Here is a 27995-nt window from a genome sequence, read left to right on the forward strand (position 1 = left end):
GACTCTTCTACGTTTGGTGAGTTGCAAGGAATCACTTCCATGTAATACAGTTTATGCTTGCTCTATAAGTATTGCAGCGTGCATAAAATTTTTGTGAAGTCATAAATTTAAAAAATCGTTTTGCTAAATGAGAGGGCTGCATCCATCTCTGTCGTATCCAGGACAGCCACAGCTGTGCTGGGGAAGGCAGAGCTTGCAAGACATTCATGCAGGAGAACACATAACAAAAAAAAGGAGTCAGCACCACCAGGAAATAAACCATACGTGGAGGCCTGTCCAGTGCAAATAGAATAGAACTACTCGCTAGACAGAAAATACCGTTTCCTTCCTCTAATCCTGCACAGATTTTCAGTAATCCCAGGCACTGCTTGGGGTAATGCCAATTTAATACACAGCACTGTAGTTACAGAGTATCTCCTTACCTTCAAAAACCAAGGTCCTGATGGAAAATTTGAGATTATTAAGTCAGTACTGTAGATTAAGCAAATATGTGAATGCTACAAAATTGGAGCAGAAACTGCTAAATCGGACTATTTCTTCATCTACTTCATTGTGTTTGACAATGGACTGCTCTTAAAGCAATAGAGAAGAGTGAAGCTTCTTCAGGAGACCATATGGTAATATAATACATAGTACAATTAGCATCATACTACAGTGATACTTGAGAAAATTAGCCCTTTTTAACTCTTTGAGATGAATAGTTTATTTCTCTGAAAGACAAGGTCTATTATTCTACGTGGCATTCATTTTCAGAGCTTGCAAAATTGCTAACATGTTGATCCAGAACACGTAGAAATCATTTTGTGCTGTTGATGTTGTTGGTGCTTATTTCTCAGGATATTGTCCATATAATGGATCTAAAATGAGCCAAACCCCTGTTATTGATCCAGTGGCTTCAAGCCAGCAGTTCTTAATGTCAGAAGGGCAGGAATCAAGACAGAGGAAGTAGAACAAATAACAGAGCTCATATGAAGTGTCCTATATTTGCATAAGCTGGAAGGATTCTTTTTACCTGGAAGTCTTAGCCTTGGGATATTTCCTTCCTGCTACCTTGCACTGTACTGAAAATGGTAACCCACAAACTCCTGAGTGAGACACAAGGGGGGTATCCCTCTCCCTCTGAAAATCAGCCAAAGGTGGAATGTGACTCCTTCCACCCCATCAGCCTTGCAGAGAGCCAGAAGTTAGTAGTTAGTAGTAGACAGTAGTTAGTTAGTAGGAACTCAGAATAAGTATTTTTATGCAGGAAGTTATTTTAGGAAGAGCTGCTCTCCCTTGGAAGAGGAGCTCCCACAACGTGTGTTTATGAACAGAAATGATCATCCAGAGTCTGTGAGAGTACTTTTAGAAGTCTTCAGCTGTGAACCTTCAGGCTGTGCTGCCTATTGATTTTTGTCTAGTAGGTGTTAGACTCGTAGTCAGTCTTGCATTAGGCACATCTTGGTTGATTTTGCTTGCCATTATGTTCTGTATGTTGACTTTATTATTTGAGCATCAAAATTGAATGTAGTGCTGTGAACAGAATAAGGTATTCTGTCGCAAGGAACTTGTAGTCTAATTCAGGCACAGTGACGCACAGGCATACATAATATACATGATAAGGATGCAAATGCAAAGTAATAGAGGTGTCTTGGGAAAAATCAGTGCTGCAGGCTAATTTACTACTTCTGAAGAGCTACTAGACTACAGAACATAATGAAAACATTGAGCAATTCAAGAGATGTCTTTTCCTTCTTTTTTCTCCTTTTTTTCAAAATACTAATTGCTGATGTGTCATCAAATGGAGGGACTGTGCCCAAAGAAAACAGAGAAATAACAAAATTGGGATCCTCTCTATGTTCCTGTTTTCTGAACTGGAGCCCAGAAAACTGGGGATTTCTTTCTTAACTGGAATATGTCTTGTGAAATTAGAATTTTATTAAAATAACAAAAAGAAAAATGGGTTGAACCGGGATAATATCCATTATTAATGTAACAAGTGTCCTGTTGGCAATGTACTGTGAGCTTCTCAGAAAATACTGAGTTTCTACTTGTAGCCCTGACATGTAGTGTGTTCTCAAGGAAGCCACCTGGCTTCTCAGGAAATATACTGGTTCCAGTTGAAGAAAAATGTGAAATACAGGACATTTTTTGAAAGGCAGCAACAAACAAATCAAAAATGCAAGTGGAGTTTTGCACACACAGACATACAAACACATATGTACCCATGAATTTGAACACAGAAGCACCAAATAAATTAATTCTGGAGAATTAACTAAATCTTTCTAGTGAGATCAAGTGTACTTGTTTATTAGAATTTTGATAACACTACAACTGAGAGTCTAGAACTGCTTTAATTTTGTTAGTGGGTCTATGACTGACTCTTGTGGTAGATGAGCTATTAGCATGACAACGTTGAATTTTTCTACTTTTCTGAGTATACTTATTTTCACTTTGCTATGTCTATAGATATGTTGAAAGTGATACATTTAAGAAAGCTGCATCGACAGATCTTCACAGTATATGTTTCTGGACTGCCCTTAGTCTTCTAGGGTGACCAAAGGGGTATCAATGGGGTTTTGTGCATTTAGTAGTGTAAGGCCAGGAACTTTTCTGTCTCATATTTTCTTTATAAGAGTAAACCCATTAAAGACTCTAAGATATTCATTTCCTGTGGGGGCTGAGTCAAATACCTCTTTAAAGTCAATTAATGCCAGGAACAAAAGCAGCATGACTTTCTATGGCATAATTTCACGGGGTTGCAGTAATTCTTTTATGTCTTTTTAAAAATGTGATTACTGTAAGTTATTGGAAACCCCACAAGGTATCTCACTTATTTATATATTCTTATGTTCACCTGACATTACACATCTATTACGTTGTTAGTGAAGTACTCCCACCTTTCCTCAGGAGCAAGATTTTTAATGACTCTCTGGTCAACAAATGCCAGATGCCAAATACTGATTTGAAAGTACTCCTTTTCATTTGTACTTCCAGCAAAAGAATCAGCATCACGGCAGGTTTTTTCTCTCAATGCACTGGTAGTTTAGCACTGTAAAAGCTATAGGTTGAAGAACAAGTGGATAAATGCTTACTCTGCTAAATACCTTTGAAAACAGCAGAGTTGTCTTTCTTTTATTTGATTAAGACAGCATTTTAGAAAAACAAAGCTCTCAGGTCTGTATCTTTGGAAATTAAGTAAATTATCTGATTCCCAAGAGAATCAAGCGCTAAGAGTTGTCCACAGGCTCCTGCAAGAGAGTAGTTAACTCTGTACTGAGGGTATCAAAGACCTAGTTTGTAGTCTGAAAAAACTAAGCATGCAAATTTAGGCTGAAAAAACTGTCCCCCAAATTTTAACAGTTTTTTAAGCAAGAACAAGACAACAAACAACAACTACTGGCTTAAGCATCCCAGGTGCAGAATCCAGCACTTTCCCTTGTTGGACTTCATACAGTTGGTGACTGCCCAGTTCTCTCATGTGGTTCTTTGCATTGTGTGAGAGCAACATGCTGCGATTTTGCAAATGGAACATTTTTATTATTTAATTACTCTCAAAAGTTAAGTGATTCAAAGAAATAAACTGAGTCTATGAAAAATTTAAAAAAAATTTAATAACAGCAGGCCTGGTGCCTAAGGGCCTTACTCATGAATATAAGAATGACTGGTTTTGTTACCAGCTGTGTACTCTGGTAAATAATGGGCTTGAGCTTGCAATTGCCTCTACATGTGACTATTTTCTCTGGTTTTTTGTTAGCCAAGATTACTGATGTTTCTATGAGTTTGCAAGACCAAGTCTATTCAGAAGATGAATGTGATGGGAGATAGTATACAGAACCCTTCCTGCTGGCAGTGTGAATGGGAACTCTGTGTTTCTGCTTTTTGTTATGGTGCCTCTTTTGCTGTGGGCTTTGGTCTGCCCTGCTCTACGTGCAAAGGCAACACTCCTATGTGGAGTTAATATGCTGGAGCAGGTATTACCGCAGTCCTAGGCCCTATCACTGTGTCCCACAGCCATAGGGAGGAGGAGAGAAGATCCAGCAGGCAGGAATTGTGCAGCAAGATTGATTTATTTAATTATTTTACAAACTCTTTTATAGACTTTTTTCTTCATAGTCTAATTGGACAAGGATCAGCCACCCCTTGGGGGTGATTGGCTAAAATCCTAAAACATCCATTGTCAAAATATTTTTCTACTGTACTATAAACAAGACTTTCCAAGGTTGCAGGTGGCTTGGTTGTTTACATAACTCTGCTACCTCTTCTGTGAGAGAGAAAAGTCTCTCACGGACTTAGAAAATAGCAACAAAATCCTTGCTAGCACCATTTTTGTATCCACAAACAGCTTACCCAGGGCATTATCAGACTTGTAGGTTTTAAGCTGAGAGTCAGTTTCTAAAAAAGAAAAATTTGATTTATGAATGTATATGGAAAGTCCAGAAGGCTAGAGGATCGTGGGGTCTTCGGGGAAATGGACCATTGTCTTCAATGCAAATAGCAAGCCCACTGTGAGGCTAATACCTACCTGTCTAGTTTGCAGCAGGTATTGGAAGAGCAGCATCAATTCCTCTCACAGATAAGGAATCCTTCTGGGAGTATTTTCTCATTTGCTTTGCAACTTTGGTGTCAATTTCAGGGGTTGGTGTGGGAGATCCATGTTCACAGAGTCACAGAATATGCTGAGTTGGAAGTGACCCAGAAGGGTCATTGAGCCCAACTCCTGGCCTGCACAGGGCCATCCCTAAGTCAGGATTTCATGCCATGTGCCTAAAAATATTGTCCAAACCCTTCTTGAACTCTGTCAGGCTGGTGCTGTGACCATTTCCCTGGAGAGCCTGTGCCAGTAGGCGAAGAAGCTTTTTCTAATATCCAGCCTAAACCTCCTCTAACACAACTTCAGGCCATTCCTGTCACTGGTCACCACAGAGAAGAGATCAGTGCTTGCCCCTCCTTTCCCCCTCATGAGGAAGTTGTAACTGCAATGAGGTCTCCCCTCAGTCTCCTCCAGGCTGAGCAGAACAAGTGTCCTAAGATGCTCGTCATAAGGCTTTATCTCAAGGTTCTTCACCGTCTTCGTTGCCCTCTTGTGGATGGTCTTTATACCTTTTGTATATTGTGGTGCTCAAAACTGCGCACAGGACTCAATTGAGGTGAGGCCACCCCAGTGCAGAGCAGAGTGGGACAATCTTCTCCCTTGCCCAGTGGCGATGCTGTGCCTGATGCCCCTCAGGACACTCTTGGCCCTCCTGGCTGCCAGGGCACTGCTGGCTCATGTTCAACTTGCCATTGACCAGGGTCCCCAGGTCTCTTTCCATGGCACTGCTCTCCAGCACCTCATTTCCCAATCTGTATGTACATACAGGATTGTCCCATCCCAGGTGCAGAATCCGGCACTTTCCCTTGTTGGACTTCATACAGTTGGTGACTGCCCAGTTCTCTCATTTTCTGAGGTCTCTCTGCAGGGCCTCCCTGCCCTTGAGAGAGTCAACAACTCCTCCCAGTTTTGAATCTGTTTGCTTATAGAAATGAGTTTTGGATGTGCTGAGGTAACGCAGCAAACCAACCTGTGAATTAAGAAGCAGAAAAACCAAAAAGAAAAATGTATTTTCTGTTTGGCTGTTCCTGCTGCAAGATGCTGCAGACCTAGGCTAGTTGGAAAATGCCTGCTGCTTTTTGTACCAAATGTTCCTTTGTCCTTGCTCACCCATACTGAGTGAGCTGACCTGATGCCCAAAACAGACCTCCAGGACCTGGAGACAAAATCAACAGTAGTTGAGACAGCACAGGAGACAGAATTTCCTTAGCCCCCTGTAGCAAATGCTGTTAGGACTACTTTCTGAAAGTCCTATCTCTTATATATTAACAACAAATTATTTTCAGGTCTTGGCTTTGAGGGTCCAAGTGTGGTATCTGCTGTCAGCAAGTGGACTATGAATCAGGTAGTTGACAGTCCCAACAATGAAGGCTGTAACAGGGCTGTTCCCAGGTGCCACAGGACCCTTCCCAGGTGTCCCCCAAGAGAAGGGCAGTGGACCAGCTGCTGCTCCTATTGACAGAACTGTGGGTTGTAGATTGAGTTTCCAGCTTCCCTTGTGCTTCGGTTACTCTGTACTTCTCCAAAATGCCTTCTCGACTCTGTGGTCTTATAGCAGTTTACTTTTTCTGGATGTTGGACTCAGAAGAAAGCCCCAAACTAATAGGAAATTCGGATGAAGAGAGAGCAGGGTGCAGTAAAAATTGCCAGGCAAGCTACAAATAAACACTAATAATACTTGTGCTATTGTTAATATTGAATATAATATTTGGTGCAGAAGTTCACATGGCTGGAAAGACATCTAGATAGGAATCATGGAGGTACTTAAAATGATGATATTATGAGTAACTTAGCAGCAACTACTGGAAGAGAGAGGTTTTTCTTAATGGATAAGAAATTATTAGATTTTGATACTGCTTATATTTTTTTTGGTACACTATTTTTGAATGCCAGGCAACCCTACTGTGTACTGTGAGCAGATCATGTATTTGTGGCAGGATTGAGGAAAACCAGTGGCAATTTGAATCAGCTGGAAACTGAAATAAATTTAAATATTTATTTAGAGCATTAATGTATTTATCTCTTTGGAACTTAAAGCAGTGGCACCATAATTCAGCAGAGCTCCTGCTCACCTCGACTCAATAGCAAAACAAATGCTGATCCATGAAGTGTGCTGAAACACAGTGGAAGGAAAGAGTGTTCCATTACTATGCTTTCCCTCTGCTCCCCTAATTACAGTAGTATGGACTTACCTGGCTGCTTCTTCCACTTTTTTTTGCAGTAGGGGCTTCCTGGCATTACGTTTTTTGATATTTTCCTTCTAAAATTTACAGCTTGCTTTGATGAGTAACACCATTTGGCAAGGGAGAACAGTGCTTGCAGAGAAAGGCCACAGGTTATAGAGGAGAGATGCCAGGGAAAGCTTGGCACTGTTGATTTTTCCCTTACACCCTATACCAGCTGCTCCTTCCATTTTTTTGGTCTGATTGCTAAAACTTGTATTGAAAATTCAGGAACTTTTGCAAATATTTTATTTCTCTGCTTTAAAAAAACCCATATTTCTTTGTGCAAGTGTAACTGTTGAGAAATAGCATCCTTACTCAGAAACTCCAATTTTCCATTACAGTATATATTCTCTTAATTGATCCCTTTATCTTTTTTTTTTTTGAAAGAAACGTGAATAACTAATGAAATAACTAAATAAACTATATTCTTAGTCCATGACAAATGTAATCATATTGCTGTTAGACTGTATCTCTGCTATTTCTTTCTTGTCTGGCAAATGCTTACTCTGCTCTCATGCATTCTTTTTTTCCCATTCACCTTCAGTTTGGCTCCCCCAAATTCCCATGCCAAGGAGTTATGCATGACATTCCAGTTTGATGATCAATATAAGGCATATAAATTTCATAATATACTGGCCATACTGCAATCCATCAATGAAGATCTTTGACAACAGAGCTGAGTATCAGCCAAGTCGACATTTCCTAAAAGAACATTTTCTGTATTATTTCTATGAATTGACACAAAAGAATATTTCTCCCAAAAGCTGGTCCAAGGAAATACTTGGGAGGTATTTAGAAATTATTAAATTACTCATTGTGAATGCCTGAAGAAAACATTTATAGGGTTTTCTCAAAGTCCTCAAAGCTTGTCATTAAAGTAGTAACTTTTTTTCATTAAATGGGCTGTGTACTGCAGGGAGCACATATATCTTCCTGGGAGGAACAAGAATTTATTCTCTCAGGCAGCTTGGCTGTAAATAAATATAAGGCTACATATAACACTTCAGAAAGCAAGCAGAATCCAATTTAGTTAGTGAGAAATAAAACAGATAAATAGAGAACACCATTATCTCTTTGGCAATATATATGTATAATTTTAAGTTAGTATAAAGTTATGAGAATGAGGATGGAAGCTATGCAAAACCAGGCACTTCTGGACCACAGAATGAAAAAGTCTGGTGGAAAGATTAATGCAAAATATCTAAGCTAATCCAATATTTACTAGAAAAATTCAGGTCAAACCTGGGATTAATGCTTTGTGTTCTCTGCTGATAACCTTGATGTTTTTGTACTTACCTTTCTCATTCTCATACAGTTACTTAAGCCCCATGTTCTTTATGTAAAGAAACCCCAAACCATGCCTTGTACTGCTCCTATCTCTTCTGTTAGCAGCAACAGAACAGTGCTAGCCTGGTGCCTTGAAAAGCTTCAGCTGAGTAAGTATCAGAGATGGCACTGAGCAGCTGTTTCTCTGGGCAAAACTCATCTGTGCATCTGTGAGCAGTTGGGCTTTTTGTTATTTGGTATCTGAGTGGCAGCAGCAAAGTGAGGGTGAAGGAAGAGAGCAGATTACATAAAAAATCCCTCAGATTTTTTTTGCCAGATATTTTTGCCTCTCTGAAGCATCTGCTAAAGTGTGCTAATTTTTTATACCATTATAGAAATGTTGTTTTGCTAATGTTAACAAGATCTTAATATAGATTCTGTTGAATTGTTTTTGCAAATCCTTTCTTTGTAGCAAATTTTTGGTTTGTAACAAATGCTTTTTGACAGGTTGGTATGTCTTTGCTGTTTTGATGAAAAACTATCCATGTTTTGCTAAGACATAAAACATTAAAAAAATCAGAATTAATTCATAGGCAAAGAAAAAGTTATAAAATTGTGCTTTGAGAGAGAAAACAGAGGCACAAAGCAAACATTTCAGAATTTATTTGCCCAAAAATAAATGACAGCATATGTACTTTTATGTTAATTTAAATTATTTGCAAATTTAAGTCAAATTCAGCAATTAGAGCCTCATGAAACAAATAGAAAATAATTGAGATGACAGTTTTTTGTTTCAACAGAAGTGAGGCCCTTCAACCTGTCCTCATTCACTTCAGCATCAAAATGTTCCTATGTTCTCTAGCAGAACAAAGATAATTTTTAAACTCTTCTCTCCGTCAAATCCCGAATTCTGGCACTCGCAAAGTAAGGTTACAGTGGAGGGCAATTTGATATTCAAAGGAAACATCTCCGTTTCCTTATGACTGGCATGTAAAATTCCAGGGTCTCAGTATTCTGGCACTTCTGAGGTAAGGGCTATGAGGAAGACTTGCATGCAAATTAATAAAAGACCCCTCTGAGCAAAGCACTTCTAAGCCAGGCTAAAATGCGTTTTTAGATGTTTCAAACCAAGTGGTTTCCAGTGTGGAGTCCTAGTAGGAAGTGTACATTTTAGCAACCGGAGAAAGACATTTTCAAAGGCAAAAAGAACAGAAAGAGGAGAGGCTGGCTTAAAAAGAACTATTTAGAGTAATGAGAGGGAAAGCCTTGGCAGCAAGGCAGCTTGCCTGTTCTACAGTGCAGGCAGGGGAGTTAATTTTACCTTAATATGTTAAAGAAGAATCATTGGTCCATTGATACAGTACAGGACTGTTATACTGGAAAAAAAAAAAGAAAGAAAAAAGAGAACACTTTTATGAAGGAAGAAAAAGGGAAGCCAAGGAGTTGTTAACTAATCAGTTTGTCATTAATCCCTGAAAAGAAAAAAACAGGGAAAGTTACTGAGCAGGTAAACTGTTGATTCATATTTAGAAGGTGACAAGAAGATGAGCAGCAGTCCTCAGATAATGTCAAGAGTAAATTGCATGAAAGCCATCTGATTTTCTCATGCGAGAGAGTATCATGTTTACTGGTTATGGGAGAAATAGTAGTTGACATATTTCTTGGCTTTGGTAGGGGTTTTTACAGAGTCTTTCGTGACACTCATTTGCAAACTACTGAAGCCTGATACTCATGAAACTCCTACAAGATGTACTATTGTACAATATTGTTCTGAAAAAGAAGAGGCACAGAATAGATGTTAAACCTGTTACCCTGAAATGCTGTGTAGTACAGGAGTTTTTACGGAGGTCACCTGGAGTCTGGTAGTCTACAATTACTGATAGGACATGACAACCTATGGCATATGTAATATGATATTCTAAGTACATTTTCACATTACACAAACTTCTCAGATATGCTGCAGGAATGTTGAAGGGCAGGAGTCAAACCCGAATGGCCATGACAAACTGCAAAAATGGTCTAGAGAAAAGCTGGATGCTCTTCAGTTGGGATGACCACATTTAGGCAGAAAAAATCAGCTGCAAGTGTGGAGGATGAGGAACAAGAAGTGGCTGCTTTCTGGAAAAAGATCTGGGGGTGGGGGAGTTACAGTGACACAAAAACTGAGTATGAGCCAATAATGTTGTACTGCTGCAAACAGACAGCGTACTGGGGTGTAGGAGGAGGATAGCTGTGTGGAAGATACCTGGAGAAATCCTCCTTCTGTTGCTGGCACACAGAAGATCTCAGCTGTAGTATTTTGCCTAGTTTGAGGCAGACCCCTTCTAGGAGTAGGTGGAAAAGCCAACGGTAGGAATTTTGGGAGAGAGCAGCAAGAGCAGCTGAAAAACAAGGTGTGCAGGAGTTCAGCCAAGGAGCTGCTGGTGCTCAGTCTGGCAGAGACAAGACTGAGAGAGTGTGCATTTGTCCATTCAGTCATGTTACTTAAAGGTGGTGGCAGACAGGAAAGGAGTAGTCTGATCTCTCTGTCCACAGGGAGTAGATCAAGGAGAAAAGACTTTAATCTGCAGTAAAGGAGCTTCAGACACGAAGGAAAACTTTCTAATCATGAGGAGAGTGAGGTACTAGAGGAGGCTGCCTGGGAACAGGCAGGGGCCTGTGCCATCTCTTCTGGGAGATTTCCAGGGTGGGTTAAAGTGGCTGCATGAGTTTGGTCTCCCAATAGGGAAGGTAGAGGAGAGGCTGGGTGATCTTGTAAGCTCCTTTCCTGCCTGTTTCCTGTGTTGCTCTGGCCCTCGTCCTGACGAAGCAGGGTTTGTACTTCCCTGAGGAGCTGTCACCTGCTTAACTCCACAGCAAGACAGCTCAACACAAGTATCATCCACCTGGTGCTGTTGGGGGCATTACAGCACCAGATGTTGGTCACCATTTTAATATCATTGTAGGCATTACCTGCTCCTATTAAACAAACAAGGTCTCAGAGCATCTTTTATGGTGCTGCAGAGCAGCTTTACATCGGAGTAGGCTCTGACTTTTTGGATCCAGGCAAGCTGTCAGGCTCTGAGCTAGGTGTGCTTTCATGCCTGTGGTCCTTGTGATGCTTTGTGTCTGTCCGGATTAGGAATCTAATTCCTGCTAATGTTTCAAGTTTGCAATTTGTGAGGCTTCTTTAGGGTGCATGTCTCCAGGTAGTACCTTAAAAGAGCCCCAGTTATTATGTAACCTTATTTCACATAATGAGGTTTATCTTTCTTATGTTTTACTTTTTAAGTATCCCTCACTGCATCTGAGAACAGGTGTGGGCTCAGAAATTGTGTCTTCCTGAAATGTTACAGTGGAACAGCTCTGTGAGACTTTGGCTGCACCTGGAGTAACTTGCATGTTGTCGCTGAACCACTGTACAACAATCTACTGTAATCTGAGAAAAGATCACTCCGTTTTTCAAAGGGGTTTTTATGGTATAGAGTGGTCACATTTTAATTGATAATTTCCAAAAGTTCGTCATCCAATAAAAGCTGGTCACAACTCAGTAAAACTGAATAGGTTTAAATAAAATTATTAGCAATGCTTACATGCTTTAAACAAGAAAAGGGATGCAATCTAAGGGTATAAGATGGTAAATGACATAAAACTTCATGCAAGGAACTTGTGATGGCATTTTAATTCAGATCTGTGTTGACAAAAAAAGGATTAGTTCACTTGGCGTCTTTTATCAGCCTTCAGCTTTTGTATAGACTCAGTATCTACTATTACCTCTGCCTTGCTATTGTGAATCTGAAGAAAAGTTTTATAACACATGTAGAATTGGGTAAGCAATGCACTGACACTTTTGAGAACTGTATAGCAAAATCATTCTAGAGGCAACCCAGGTGGTAATTATGTAGTCAAAAATCACTCCACTCAAATTAAAATGAATCTTCTTCTGTGAGGCAACTTATGAGGAAGAAGGCTCCACTAGTTCATTGTGTTTCATAGCCTAGAGGTAGCAGAATTTTTCAGAAGGAAATTTGAACTTTGTTGCAAAGGATTTGGGAATAGTAATTTTTACTCTATTTGCAGGAGATACAATAGTGCAAGAGAAAAAGATGGTTCAAGAAAAGATGTCATATAAAAGTGGTCTTTTTTTCCCAGATTCCTTAGTACCAAATGACTGGCTTTTTATTCCATTTCAAATCCCACATTTGTAGGATGGCCCATAGTGTCAGCAAGAGACCCATTCTGCACATCTCTCCTAATTCTGCAAGGCAAGAGGTGAGTCAAAGCTTGATTTTATTCACTTGGCCAGTCTGCTTGCCTCCCTGATTTCTCTTGGTCTTTAGATTTTTATCAGCTTATGTGAACTTATTTACATACTGCATATTTTTCTGTCTTTAAATTACTTTTGTTGCAGTAAGTTGCTCAAAAACTCTACTTTGAATGAACCCATGTCTTTAGAAATGGTCTGCTTTGCCAAGGGCCATGCAAGTTAACAACCTCATGGGTAATCTTCAGCTCTGGGATGCTCTGTAGTTTTGCTTGGAAGTGTCGCACTACCTTCCTTGTCATTACTTTTGCAACTTTTTCTGAAACAGGTTACCCTGAGGGAATTGTGCAGTGTTCTACATTTTGCTGTAACCTGGCAGATCTTCCTTCTTGCCATACTGTCCCCTAGGGAAATCAGGAATGTCAATGTTGTTAGGTTTAGACTATCATTATGACTGTATTTTGTACAGATGGCAAGTATGACTGCTACTGTAGTAATGCTTACGATGACTGACGACTTGTTAAATATATACATATATATATGGGGTTTTTTCAAATGTGTGTAAGAGTATATACACAGAAGGAGAGAGGTAGAAAAATCCTTGTTCTGCATTTTCACTTTGGTTTCGTTTTCTGATTAATTTCCTGTGGGTAGGACAGAGACTTCTGATAGATGATTTTTATTCTCTAGGGTTTTTTTTGTTGTTGGTTTGGTTTTTGGGGGAGTTGTTTGTTTATTGGCTGGGTTGGGAGGGTGGGGGATGTTTAGCATGAGTCTTTACTATTTTCTTTTAAAGAAGGGTGAGTTTTCTCTGGAAGTCAGGCAGCCTGAGGTAGAAATAAGTTGTAAATGGACTTGCTACCTAAGGATTTCCCTACATATCAGGAGAGGAGTGGGCCCCACAGGCTTCAGAACAGATTTGTTCTGTGTTATGCTAATCCCAGCAGTGCTATTTCCAAGCTGTTAGAGGAGAAGCAGGCATTTGCTTTCATTGAATACTATACCTAAATAATATTCAGCATACTGAAATATTTGTGAATAACACAAAGTTTACCACCTGCTGGAAATTGTTTTTTCCAAATTCTGATTTTAAAATGGAATTAATAGATACTTTTAGTAAGGGCAATTGTATGAGGATGGTTTTGTTCTTTTTGGGAGTAAATTGGTTTTACTATGAAATTCACATTCATGTTTTGGCATTTAGGTGTTGTTTGTATCTGGATGTAAGACTTGAAACAGTGGATTAAATCCATAGCATATTTCAGAGCTGCTTTTGCAATGACAACTTCATTTCCAGCACAATCTAAAAACCTTCCTATAATTATATGATATCCTGTAAATAAGCTGTCTCCAGAAGTCTTTAGAGAATTAAATAACCGAGGCAATATACAGTACAAAAAAATAATGCTGCAAAGACATTGTACTGCACTTGAACAAAGGAAACCAGACAATTAAAAGATCAAAGATAGAGGAAATGGAGGAATGCACGTTGTCAGGCTTCCAAGAGGTAGGGCTGTCCAGGAAGCCAAAGTAGCCCCAGAGGTGGCTAGAACTGAGCAAAGCCAGGGACAGAGTGCCCAGAGGGCAGGGCTGGCTCCTGACAGAGGTACCTTGGGCAGTCACTGAGGACTGCAGGAGGGAACAGCCAGTTTTATTTTCTGTGCTTCTGCCCAAGTCCTGGGCAGGTGGCCTGTGGGCAAGGCAAGGAGATGCCAGGCACCAGCATTTCAGGTTGAGATGTGTTCTCAGAAATAAGGCTGCACTCCACCCCTTCATCCCCTAGGCAGAGCAGCAGACTCCAGCTCTCCCCATTTTGGGACTGATTTGGCACTCTGTTTTCTCAGTCCAAGGTCACAACACTGACGGCATCAGCCTGAATCAGGGCTGCCCCGTACTGCCAGCAGCTCCTTGCAAGGTCTTTGCTGCGTGAGATGGCATGTTTCTTCTGGGTAGTGGTCAGTGAGACCCCCAGAATGACACTGCCAACTTCACCTTTTAAACATGTCATTTGGAGCTGAGCTGGTTAATGGCACGTGTCATCAACAAGAGCAGAGCATCTCTGGGAAGCAGGGATACTTGCTATTATGGTCACTGGCCAATGATTTACTACTTTCTTTTTTCCTTGTAAAAACTTTTTTCCTTGTAAAAGTCAAGATTATTATACCATCATCATGAAGTACGTTAGTATGAAACCATAAGTGTCTGCATTCAGAGCAAATTACAGCATGTCAGTGGTGCTACATGGTCTGTTACAATGTGACATTGCTTAAGGTGTAACTCTGCTGAGGAAAAATTACTCTTCGGGAATGAAAAATGACTAATAATCTACCAAAGAAGTCTCTTAATAAAACATACATAGTAATTGGCAGGGACTTTGCTTTTCTTTCTTTTTCTCTGCCCTTTCCCTCTGTTTGTGGGGAGGGGTCTGCCCCTCTCAGCTTTGAAGGTGGGTGACTTTCATAGGGAGATGTGTAAGACAGACAAATCATCACCTTCATTGTTGTTTCTTCTGGTGTTGTTTCCTAAGCTGTCTTGCAGTGAGTTTCTATTTCTCATGATTCCAGGTAAACCTGGTGAGAGAATCTGTGGTGACTGGATTCTACCTCTGTTCTTACCTTTGCTACAATGTGTGTAGTATTATTAATAATAATATTAATATTTAATATGAGAATGTTTATTCTTACTCTCTCTGACACTATATATTGCAAGCTCCAGAACTGGTAGATACATGAATGAATTTTAAAGAAGGTTACATACTTTCTATTATCCTTGATAAATCATTAGCAATTATAAAAGCAGGAAAGGAGAATTTTTGTTTTACTAAAAACCAGGGAAGGAAAAATGAGAACTAGAGAGAACTAAGAACGACTAATTACAGAAGTGGAACACAGCAGGGGAAAATTTATGCTCACTTTTCTTTTAATAACTTCAAAATTTCTTGAATTGTATATGTAGAAGTAATCTTCTAATATGTAGAAGAAGTTTTAATCTTTCCCAGCAAGGAAAAGAAAATCACTGTTTTGTGAGTCATGTAGCAGTGTGCACCTGAATTAGCTGCTTGCAGAGGTGTTGGATGCATAGCTGCAGTGCCATCCACTGAAGCTATGGGGTTTTTTTTGCAAATGTTTACTCTTTTGTTGAGGCCAGTGGTTGCTAATGCTTCACAAATCAGCCCATACAAACTGCTAGGCTTCAAATTCCTCTAATAAATTCTCAATAATCTACCACTTCTAGTTCATCTTTCTGATAGTAAAATTTCTTCTATCATCTTAAAGTTTCTCTGCTGGGTTGCATGGAACTGGGGAGCTTCCCATTTTCACTCCATGGGGCTGAATTAGAGAACATCCAAAGGAGAGCAACAAAGATAGTGAAGTGCCTTGAGGGGAAGGGTTATGAGGAGTGGCTGAGGTCACTTGTTCTGTTCAGCCTGGAGAAGAGGAGACTGAGGGGAGACCACACTGCAGTCTGCAGCTTCCTCAAGAGGGGAGGAGGAGGGGCAGACACTGATCTCTTCTCTGTGCTGGCCAGTGAGAGGACCCACAAGAATGGCCTAAAGTTGTGTCAGGGGAGGTTTAGGTTGGATATTAGGAAAAGCTTCTTCTCCCAGAGGGTCTTTGGGCACAGGAGCGGGCTCCCCAGAGTGTCCCAGTGTTATAATTGCTGCTTTTTAGGATTATTACTCTTTCTGTTCTGTGGTCACCTGACAGCTGTTCTGGGAATGGCACATCCCTGGGTAGTGACCTCTGGCCTTTGATCTGGAGTTGTAGCAGCCCATCTGCCCAACTGTTCCTGTGGCATGTGCTTCACAGCGCCATGCACCAGCCTGCCTGCAAACAGCCCTACTTCTCCTGCTGGTGCTGGGCTGCTGTGCAGCTCCACATTTGCAGTGGAGTCATCCAACTTGAAAAGTGTTGATTCCTTCCTACTTGCCTTGCCTTTGCACTAAGCTATTTTTAGTGCTGAATATCCAGGTGAAGATTATGTATGCATAGATTTCTGTTTGAGGTTGAACTGCTTTATTCTGATGTGTTGTAGTTTGGCTTCTCTTTTGAAGGCAGTGTGTTGGATAGTACAACACCTGCTTCTGTTTACACATTGTATTGTTAGCCAAAGAATCAAAATGCATTTGCATAGGCCAGGTCTTAAAATGCGGAGGAGTCCCCTGCTGTGTAACATGCCTCCTGCCACTGAAAGTGTACAGACCCTCTCTGTTTTTTCACAGACTGATGAATTCCCCCCCCCGCTCTGCTCCTCAATTCACACTGTATGATGCCAGCATATCTCGTGCCCTAGGGCAGGTAAACTGATACACTACTTTGCTTTTTCCTGTCCTTTCTCATGAGAGGCTGTTCCTCTCAAGATGTCGTTCCATAATTCTGCTGGGACAGTGCTGAAGTCCCCTCAGATGAAATCCAGTCTTGAGGGGAGACCTCATCTCTCAGCAGATGAAAGGTGATACAGGATGTACATTTTGCCCCTTGCAATCTGCACAGTCATGCAGTGTGAATTTTTGAGTATCTGTAAGAACACTTAATTTTTGCCATTTCCCCAGATTACCTTTAGCCTTCAGCAGGGCATGGTAAGTTATTGACAGAGGCTCAAGTATTTTTCTTCTGTTCCAAGGATTAATGGTGTGGCGGTGCAGAAAGTACATGCTGCTTGGTATTCATACTGCCAGCAGTGAGCAAGAGGTTTCAGTCTCTGTATAAAGCCTACTGTTTTGTCAGGACTGCTGTCATGTGTGCTGAGCTAGTGGCTCTGGGCTAAGGCTGCCATGGTTGGCCTCTCTGGCATAGTGGTGCAGTACTGGTTAGTTCATGGGTGAGCTCCTCATTAGTATTAATCATAAAGTAATATACTAGGATTACAGTTTTGCTTAGTTCTTTGTTTACTCAGACAAACGTGTGGTGCCAGGTCTTGGACCATTACCCCTGTTCACTGGCATGTGCTAGCAGCCTCGAGCACCCTCAGAGTCTGCTAAGCTATGTGAAGGATAAGGACGTGTAACTGATTGTTATTTGAGCCCTTTTGTCTCATTGGTCTGAGCATTTCCTGGATAACCTGGCTGGAGTCTTTCACATGTCCTCCAATACCTGATGTTTGATGGATAAACAGACCCACCTCCCCTGGTGTTCTCCAAATACTTGTTAAGATATTGAATGTAGCTTAATAGCGTATTTCTGTATTGTCTCTACCTCACTCTGTTTTTCCTGTCCTTGCTGAAGCTTTGACACTTGGTCCAGTTTACACTTCACCTCTAGACCCTGGCTGGTATTTAAAACAGATTGAAATCAGCAGTACTTATAAAATCTCTGTCAAATATACTGAGGAGCCTCCTGGCCTTTCTCAATATGATGGGACTTGTTAGTGCCACAGGAAGTGGTAATTTTGTCCTAGGCTAAACAGGGTGTTGTGGTTTTGACGGGTTCTAGATAGGAATTATTCATATATTCATATATTCGATTATGAATATAAATGGGAATTTATATTCAGAACTTTGGTCCATGATTTAGGCCAGTAAAGCCTTCCAGCCAGAGGGCTGTTGACTCTCTCAGTAGGTGTGATTGCATTACTATCAGACCAGTCTTAATGAGTCCTCTGTGATTAACACAATCAAGTGTTTCAGGAATCTTGGGCTGCATACAGAGAAAGCAGAAGACATATTGCTTGAGCTCTAATCACCCAGCACCTTGAGGGCACCATCTTGCTGTCATCTGCCAAAACTGCTCTCAGACCTTGGCTTACCCTGCACTTCTGCCATGCGATGTGGAGGACGTCCCTCATGTCTACTTCTACAGACACTGAAAGGCAGTCTGCTCTTTCACGGATATCCTAGGGGCCATATTTTTGTGTAGCAGTCACAGTTTTCCTCTGTGACATATTAATAACTCTTGGCCACCATTCTTCAGGCCAATGGTGCCACTTAGCCGTGCTGCAGGAGATTACATTGCAGTGACTCCCCTATCCAACTAGAAAACTGACTGGTCATCCTGGTCTAATAGCAGATTTGCAAACTTAACAGCTGAATTGTGACAGCTTGTTCTGGTAGCACTGAATACCTTGCTCTTTGCTATATTCACACTGCAGCTCGCTCCCATCTGGAAACAGTAAGGTAGGTACAACTATGGTCTGGATTGGAAAGGAAGAGGTTGACCAGTCACACTGTCCAGTGTTAATGAGGAAACACTGGGAGAAGGGAATAAGCTGTATTTTTCTTCTCCCTTAGGCAAATTCATTCCTCTTTTTTCATTTCTGGGTTCTCTCAGTTTAAGCCTAATCTCCTCATCCTGTTCCAGTGACATCTCATTTTGAGTTAGTCCCAGAGTGGCCTTCCTATCTGGAAGCATTTATGTATGTTTAGATTGTGTCTGCAGTGCTGCCTTGTAAACTGGAAACATCCACAGAAGTTTTGTCTCTAATTAAATGATTCCTTTATTTTTCCAAGGTTCTCTATAGCATGGAACTTCCAAGTTTATAATGAAAGTATTTGTTTCTTGTACTGAGTCTTTCCTTCTCTTTTGAGAGTTGGGTAAAACAATCCAGTGTCTCTTTTTAGTCCCATTCTGTGCAAGAACAAAAATTGTGCAAAACTTTTACTGTGTGTTCAAATGTTTCAGACACTGCATTCAACAACTGTGTCCTCATTTTCTTTTTATCTTCATGTCTGGGTGGGCAAGCTCCTGGAAAGACATCAGGTGCATGTTAAGGAGGGAAGGGAAATCACAACATAATGCTGAGCTGGCATGTGTGTCTGCCTGTGTCAGCCCAGGGATTCCCAGGCTGGTTCTCCAGTCACAGGCCCCCAGTGCCGTTCTCTCTTCCTCTGTGTGCTGGGTTTCCTTGAACTGCTTTTTCTTTTAATGCAAGGAGCTGGTAGTAACATACTGGTGATGTCATGAGAGAAACATTATCATCTTGAGCAAGGGTGATAAAAGAGAAGGTTCCGCTAAACCCACTACATTTTCTCTTGGTTTATTTGGTTCATTTAGCCTTTTATTAGATGAAAAACACACTTTGAACTCCAAGCTCCAAAGCAATTCACAAACACTCTATTTAAGAACACTTTACTGTTCTGAGACTTGCTGATGTTGAGTAAATGAGAAGCAAATCACAGCCTAAAGAAAATGCCAGTCACAAGAAAGGACAGAGACACAGGAAAAGTAAAGGAAAAATACAGGTGAAAAAAAACCAAAAAAGGTACAAAGCGCATGAATGATGCTTCACTACTCTTCTTAGCTTAACTTACTCCTGAACACAAAATGAGTCTCAACCTTCAAAGACATATCATGGAGTGATTTAACTCTGATCGTTCTCAGCTTTGTTCTGAGCTGTAAGGTGCTCTGTGGAGATCTCCAGCAACTTCTCTACTCTGAGTACATAAGGAGATTGAGACTCCCATGGATGAATTTCTGGAGTGTGGCTTGTCTCCATAATTCTTACAAAGACCCTTACTCAAGAGAGAGTATGGAGAATAGTTGCAGTTTAATCTAACTACATTCTCTATAAACATTAGTGGGTAAAAGAGTGACCTTACCTGTTAATGGCAGAGATGACAGCCTTGAAATGTTTGTACCTATCTAGCCATTTGCATATTGAACTCCAATTTTCTCCTTGCTCAGCAAATGGATTTTTCACTGCTTAAACTCTGTATGCTGAAAAACACAGGTCTCTGGGACTTGTACACTGAAAACAAACTGGATTTTCTTTAGGGAGCAGGCAGTTGCCAATAGGTGTGATCTACCCCTGCAAGAGGAGGCAAAAAGGCATGGGGATCACTAATTTAGGAGTAGCATTGCTGCTCTAGGGTCTGGGGAATAAGCTGGTGACTATTTCCTACTCAATTTTCATTGTGTTCATACCTGTAACTCTGATGCCATGCAGATAATGTTTTTTTCCTTAGAAGTCCTAATAGGTAATTACAAAGCACATGGATTTAGTAAACTTTATAGTAATGGCAAAGAAGCAATAGTAATTATTTGTCTGTTCAGCCATTTTTAAAATGGTGTTTTCTTTCGTTATCATCATGACCACGTGTGTTGAACGTAAAATAATTCTATATAACTTAGAATATCTTGCATTTTCCACGACTAATATGGTAAGATCAAGTAAAGAGGCTTTCTTGGGTAGTCATTCAAGGTAAAACGAGTAATGCCCAGGAACTGCACTGTATGAGTCTCAGTCTGGTTTTCCTTCTCTAGGTTTAAACCATAGAGCTTTAAGGTCAAGCAGGTCTCTGAAACAAATTTGATTCTTTGTATTAAAATCAGCTCTGTCTACGTCAGACATTTTAATTGTGCTTGTACAGGTACTTCTGCCTAGAGAGATAAAATATTAAACACACAGTGAATAGCAGCTGTCTCACAGTACTGTGATCTTTATGTGAATAAAGAAGCCATAAATTGCCTGGGTATTGAACTGGCACAACATTTGCCAGTTTAATTTGCCGGTGATTTTTGCAGTGACAGCTTATGCAGGGCAAGCTGGATGATGTAATGTTGAATATTGTATGTTTTTTAGAGAAGAAATGGTGCTTTTCCATCTCCCAATGCAGGAACAGAGCTGTGCACTTGTCTGTTCCCTGACAGCTAACACAGTTGTGTGGACAGCCAAGGTTTAATGTAACTCTGCACGTCGTTGTGGAGAGGAGAAGTCAATAGATGGAGACACTCATGTGAAATTACATCTTGATCCGTGGAAATAAAATGGACAATGCCTTAGGTAAAGAGCTTTTCAGTAGTGACCTTTGGTTTCTATGCTTTTTCTTTGGGAATGCATTTCACTTCTTTCTCTTACCACATTATGTCACTATCTCTAGCTGATTCAGCTGGTTTTTCTGTTGAGCTTCAGCTACCCCTGCCATTCCCTCCTTGCCTTTCCTCCTTCCTATCACTAGTATAAAACCTAGCCTGCTGGCTGCAGTGTGACCACAGGAAAATGTTGCTTTTTTCCTTCAATTCTTTTGCCTATGGGTGTATTTTTCCTTTCATTTTTAGGTAAAAATAGATGTTTCCAAAATTTTTCTGAAAAAATCTCTGCTGCTGAAGTTGCAGTTACACAGAGGTTATGTCCTTTAATCTTCTGGATTAAGGTGGAATTTTCATTCCCATTTGCCTTGCTGGGAACTGAGCCCTAGCACAGAACATTTCTTCTTTAAAGAAAAAACTTTAAAAAGGGAGAATTTCACTTTTAAAATTAATCACCATGGCAACCTTTACGGTGAGTTTCCAAACATAGGAAGTTGCCTTTAAGAAGCATCCTCAGCTAAGAGAAAGGTGAGTTTTTACAGCTTCTAGCAATGTTCCCATAGAATATAAGATTTTTAAAGAATCAGTTAGAGGGACTTTTATATGCAGAAAGCAAGATCCTGGTGACTTAAATTTTTTTCATAAGGATGCTGCATGCTAACTAATCTCATCATAATGCTGTCTTAAAATAGACTTGGAGAACTAGATAGAGCCTGGTGGTAATACTTGTGATATCACTAGATTTCATCTAAGTAGATATTTAGTTAAAAATTTGCCAACATTTCTCTCATGTTTAAAATCTTATTTTTCCTTTTTCTACTTCTGGACTGCCTTTTCATGCAGATTCAGCATCTTAGTGGGAAATATTTTTAAAATCAGAAAGGAAAGTGAGGTAACAGAAAAGAGGGGGAGAAAACAAGTTGTTTATGCATTAAAAGAAGAAAATCCTTCACACATTACAGGTCAGTGAAATGTAACTTTAGCACTCTGTTCCTCTTATTCCTCTCAATACTCAGCTGGATTATTTTATATCGTATTTTTGGTATTTATTAGATCCAAGGAATATGTAATTTCTTTTCCCATTGGAATTTCCCCAGTGAACATATTGTACATCAGATGAAATCTTGACATTTTCCCTGAAATGGTAACTCTGGTGTGTCGTTCTGAAATAATCAGAATAAGAGCAATTTAGAATTAAACTTTCTATGTCCAAAGTAGTTGTGAGAATGGGAGAAGGAGTTTACAGATTGAGGACTTCAGTCTCTGGGCAGATTTCAGAGCACAGTAAGAGGCTGATGGACTGGTAAGAGAAAGTCGCTTCTAATCGAATTGCAAAAATACCATGGAAAAATTAAAAAAAACCCCAAAACCATCCAGTTGGTTCTGCCAAGGTTGAATATAATGATCCAAAAGTGTACCAGGGTGTGTGGGAGTGTTCCCACGCTGCATGTAGGAAGCAGGAGGGCAGGTCAGAAAAGGACTTTCTTTTCTTCTTTCATGCAATCTGTAATTGTGAGGTCTTGATCTGCCCACGGGAGGCTGCCTGAGCCATACTGCCAGTGTCTAGAGGGGGCATGGTGGGCTTCATCCATGAGCTCACCACCTGGGTTAATTATTTAGCTGTATGGCAACAGTTCACTTGTATTTCACTGGTCTTGTTCCCCACTTGAAAAAAGCAAGCTGGTTCTGCTGGAATTAGGGCTAGCTGATGCTGTAAACACTCCAGTATTTCTCCATGCATTGCATATCTGGAAGAAACAGATTATAAAGCACCTCTAAGCAGGGGAAAATTATAGAAAGACTTTTTAAAATTTATTATATTAATGTAGCGAGTCATTTAAAGGTGACAGTCTTAAGTTCAATACCTGAGTAGCTCAATTAAAAGTAAGCGCAGTTAAAAATAAGCTCAATTACTGCATTACTCATGTTATGTAATACCTTTAGAAAAGTTTAGCTTTTAAAGCCAAGTTAACAATGAAGTTATTAACACTTACCTGAAACGCATAGTCTTTTGAGATATTTCTGCCTTCATGCAGTGGTATTTTCATTTCGTGTGAAAAGTGGGTCAGTAAAAGTTTGCCTTTTGTGCTTTTTTAATGGAGGATAGCATCAGTGTGATCTGAAGGGTTGTTTCTTCTTATGTGTACAGGGTCCTGTCAAGAACTTTATATTAAATTCCAAAGCCAGCTGAATCTTGACAAGGTGTTAGGTCAGCAATCAGTTCAGCAAGCAGTACATTTGCAAAATACCATTGAGGCCTGGGATGGTGTCTGGAAGAAAACTCACAGTGGGTCATGCCAAGTGACTGCAAGTTGAACAAGAATCTTTCAAAAAAGAAGTGACTGTTGTGAATTACTGTGGCCAACTTTCTGAAAAATTGGCTGACGGATTTACCGTGTGCAGGTTGGCAGATGTTCTCCCAACCCTTCCAATAGATGGGATTATAGCTGGGTCACAATCTTTCTCATACCATCCATCAGCATGTAGTAAAACCTAGTGCATAGTCTTTTTACTGAGGAAGTGTTGCCATGCTTTTCCAGACAATATATTCATTTCTGTTGAAAGGATGAACAGTAGAATTTGTGCATCATAAATTACAATTGCAGTTTTAGAATTAAGGAGATGAGATGAAATGAACTGTGCCCTAACACAATAAGAGAGGAAAAAAAGAATTTTCATACATTTATAGTATCTTGCACTTGTAAAAATGAGAAAGAAAGCAGAGAGGGATTTATCACTTTGCATGAATTAAGAACATATGTGGTCTTTGTATTCCCTGAATGTGAATTTAGAGTCAGTGAAAATTATCGCTGAATTCTAAATTGCAGATACTCAGAGACTGGATTGAAGTAGCTGCTTTGAGATATTTTGTTTTGATTGAAGATAGTATAGAAAACATTTTGACATAAAACATTAAATTCCAAGAAGGAAAAAACAGTTATGGACCTGATAGGAACACCAAATATCTCAAGCATATTTGGACAGCAATTTTTAGGACTTAAGAATTTTTATGAATCATCTTTGTATTTGTATATGTTTTGGTTCTGATATATTTATCTATAAAATGGATTGTTAACTGGAGGACTTGAAAGAAAAATAAAGAAAAGCTCATTATTTTCAATGGTGAAACTGTTTTTATCTTGACTGGCTTAGATTTACATTTTAAAAGTCTCATAATGGAAAAATACATTTTGAGAGGAATGAGTTTTCACATTTGCAAAGGCAGAAGCAAACCCAAAACCCAGCAGTTTTTTGAAAAAGAGAATGTGTCATAATCAGTTCCTTGCCATGGCTTGATCACTGAAGGTGTTATTGTCAGAAGTCATGAAGTGAAGACCATGCCCAGTTTTCAGGAAGGAGAGGTGTTACAAAAGGAGATGGAAAACATCATGAACATTATCTGGAATTAGAGAACAAGCTCTCTAACAGATTATATTCTTATCTAATATTAATTTTCTCACACTTTCATCCACTTCAGTTCTAACTCATCTACATATTTGACTTCAAGACACACTGTATGCTTTATTGATTGAGGCATTAAAATCATATGGAAATTTATTCTCAGATTTCTGTTCATGTAATTGTAATTATGACTGCTGTGGTTCATCAAAACCCTTTTGTTAGCTGGCTCATATTGCTTTGTAAATGAAGAAAAATGTTTCTGGTTGGTGGATAACTACTCATAGAAATTTAACAAGAATATTATTTCTAAACCACAGACTTTTCAGGATTTAGAATTGTGTTCATAAAGGATTAGAAGGAAGACCCGAGTTCAGTGGGACTCATGGTTTTCAGTGCCATTTTGATTCAGTAGATCAGATATAATGTGAAGAAGTACTCTTGGCTCTTTCAGGGAGTATGTAAAACAGCTTTATGGAGTAATGTCTAACCAGACATCTCCCCTGGGAAGGAATGAGACAGGTGGATTGTTTGGGTATTTTTATGCTGTTGGGACTTGGGTGTGGGGGTTTTTTAACAAAAAAACCATTTTGCATGTGGAAGGCTTGATGTTTTATTTGTTTGGGGTTTTTTTTTCACTGACTAGGCTGCCCACCAGTTTTTTTAAGTTTCATTGCCCTGCTTGTAGACTATTCTCTTGGTTTCTCAATAGACTGCTGCCTGTGTATTAGAGTTTTCTTTTTGTGGATGTTGTATTATCATAGGAGCAGAGTACACAACCACTTTTAATTGTTCAGATGTTGTATATTGCTCAAAGACAGACCCAGTTAATGAAATGCTAAGATCTTCCCGGAATCCCTTCAGGATTTTATAGGCAGTTTTGGTGATGAAATGTCAGTTTAGGATTTGTTCATAAAGATTGTGTTCTATACATCTTTTGGTGAATCTACTTGACTGTGGACAAAATGGTATTTGTGAAGAGAAAGTGACTATCTTCCTGAACTGTCTGTTGGTTTGAATCCTCAAAATCTGTGTGACATTCAGACCAAATTCAGTATCATTTTCAGACTGAAATGTTCTTACAAATATAACTTTCAGTATACTTGCAATACTTGTAAGTGTAACTCGGAGATATTTGCAATATTTTTTACATATGCAGGGAGATTTTAAAAAATACTCCTTTTTACTTTCTCTTGGTGGTTTTTAAAATGAATGAACAGTAGTGGGACATTATGTGTCAGGGATATGAGTGAAGAAAGGAAAAGTTTTATGAAAGAATATTAATGAATGCCCTTTCACTGAAAAAAAATTTGCGTCTCTTCTGTGCCTCCTCTTAAAAGGTAGGAACATCGAATTAATATCCAGTGTTTTACGTAGTTTCCTAAAACACACCTGAAAGTCTATCTTGCATACTTTGCATGCTTTTCTGAATTGCTAACATATCAGAGAATTATTTATGAAAGAACAGTAGGCCTTGCCCTTGCACAAGGCTGTTATTCAGTAAAGGAGCTAGAGCATGCACTGTCTTTGACAGAAGTGGATCTTTTAGAGACCTTACATGCTACAAGGCAGCCACTGCGTTTTTATAGTTTTCCACCATTTCTTCTCATTCTGCTGTAAAGAGCTCAAGAAATTCAAATTGTATCTATGAGTAGAGAGCTACTTTCCATCTCTATGGAATCCGCCATATTCAGACAATCATTATGTGATTACTGTTGTCTTTCAGAGTTGATTAGTCTTCCATCAGAAATACAGTCTAGCTCAGAAGAACAAGCAAGACCTGTGCTTTGTTCTATCCAGAGAAGCACAAGCTGAGAACAATCAACTGGATGCCTATGAGGAACATATGTATAAACACGGCAGGTTTACATATTCTTTTCAATGGTATTTTGTTACCGTTAACGGTCTGAAGTCTTGCCAGAAAGATGAGGTGGCAGATGAACACAGATTTTCATTGGCATCTGCTGCACACTACATCTGCCATCTCTTCTGGGAATTGCCTTCACTTTATGACCATTTAGAAAGCTTGGCACCATAGGCTTTATTACAACCAAAATCGTTACTTGCCAAAAGAGGGTGTGCTGAAAACTAATGATGCACAAAAGAAAGACAAGTAATAAACATGCCTCAACATTTCTGGTAACACTGGCCCTTGTTAATATGTCTGCCATGGAGGAGCCTGATGCAGACACAGGTGTTGCAGCAAGCAGGGCTGTGGGGCTGGTGCTTCCTCCTTGCACGGCAATGCTCATCCAGGCTCTGATGGAACCTGCCACAGCACATCCTTCCAGCCCATATGAGAGCCTTCCCTGGAAGGGGTGGGGGGCTTCTGGGCCTCCTTCATGTGGGGATCCAGCATCAGATCCTGGACACACGAGATGCTAAAGCCTGGGACATGCCCACAATGGACAGTTGTTTCAGAGGGCAAAAATCCTCCCAGGCATCGGACTTGACCCAACACATGTGACCTGTTTACTCAAGTGTGCATCTGTCCAGATGCATATTTACTTTAAAAACATTTTAGTAAAGTTTATACTTTGCTGCAACATCGTGCATAAAATAATTTTTCCTATTTGGCGGAGGGAGAAGTAGAAGTAAGTTTCATTGTCTTAAGCCCTGACCCTGAAGACATTGGCTGTGTTATTTTGATGATAATATATCATCAAAGTAAAAGTCAATTGAGGTTTGATAAAGCTAGCTGTGAGCATTTAGACACCAAGCCTGTAAAAGGCCCCATAGCCAGGGCTATAGCACAGGCTGGGTGAAGGCAGGGGAGTGCACTTGACCTGCTGCTTGCGGCTGCCCCAGAGAGAGTGACCAGGGCCTGGCACTGGAACAGCAAGAGGGCAGACAAGTCCCCTGAAATGGGATGCAAAAGAGAAAGTTAAATTAAGCCTAGTTGCTGTGCTGAAAATTGTTACTGTCTGTGCCATGGAGCAGACACATTCAGATGTATCCTGAGAGATCTTCTTTTCCCATCTCTGAAGTCTCCTGAGGTTTTTTCCTGTTTCGCAGATGATGTCTCAGATTGATTGCATTGTTCTGCATTATGGAGAATATCCGATTAAATCAGATAAAACGAGACTTGTGGTATTTGCAATGTAGCAGTTGACATTCAGGCAGCAAATTAAAATGGGGGGAAAAAGAGAATTCTCTGCTTTTAAATCTACCTACACTTAGAATACATCTGCATGGTTAGTGCTGCTTTTCATTCCTCAGCCGGTAAAAAGCATCTGGGACTTCAGTTGGTGCTTTGTTTCACAGAGCACTGGAGTTTGCCCCAAAGTTTGTACCAGGTATCACTGCTGTGTGTGCAGTTACCTTTTACGTATGGGTAAAAAGCTCAAAATCAGTACAAACAGGTTTAAGGAGAATGCTCTTGATTTTGAAGATCATAATAATAGCTACTTGCTAAGAAAGAAACTGATTTTAAGTGCAGTGCTTACCACAGGTGAAAGTAAGTTTTAAATCATCTCAGTGTTGAGTCTTTTTTCAGCTAGTAAATGCTGTGCATATATAATAAAATGAATAAGACAAGATTTACT

At 39.9% G+C, this 27995-nt stretch overlaps 1 protein-coding gene across 7 annotated transcripts in view; it reads left to right on the forward strand.

Annotated features, from left to right (window-relative positions):
- The window catches only part of ANO4 (anoctamin 4), a 178266-nt gene that overhangs the window by 19467 nt on the left and 130804 nt on the right, over positions 1-27995 (forward strand). The window contains exon 1 of one of the 7 annotated variants that reach the window (XM_042026774.1): positions 21551-21579. The exons of the other annotated variants lie outside the window; for them this stretch is intronic. The gene's annotated coding sequence lies outside the window, so the exon portion shown is untranslated. Of the gene's footprint in view, positions 1-21550; positions 21580-27995 lie in introns of those variants that run through there. 7 annotated transcript variants of the gene reach the window in all.

This window comes from Corvus kubaryi, unplaced genomic scaffold, assembly GCF_017639235.1.
Source record: "Corvus kubaryi isolate FWS band 111438036 unplaced genomic scaffold, C.kubaryi_AGA036_p1.0 129, whole genome shotgun sequence".
NCBI classification, from domain to species: domain Eukaryota; kingdom Metazoa; phylum Chordata; class Aves; order Passeriformes; family Corvidae; genus Corvus; species Corvus kubaryi.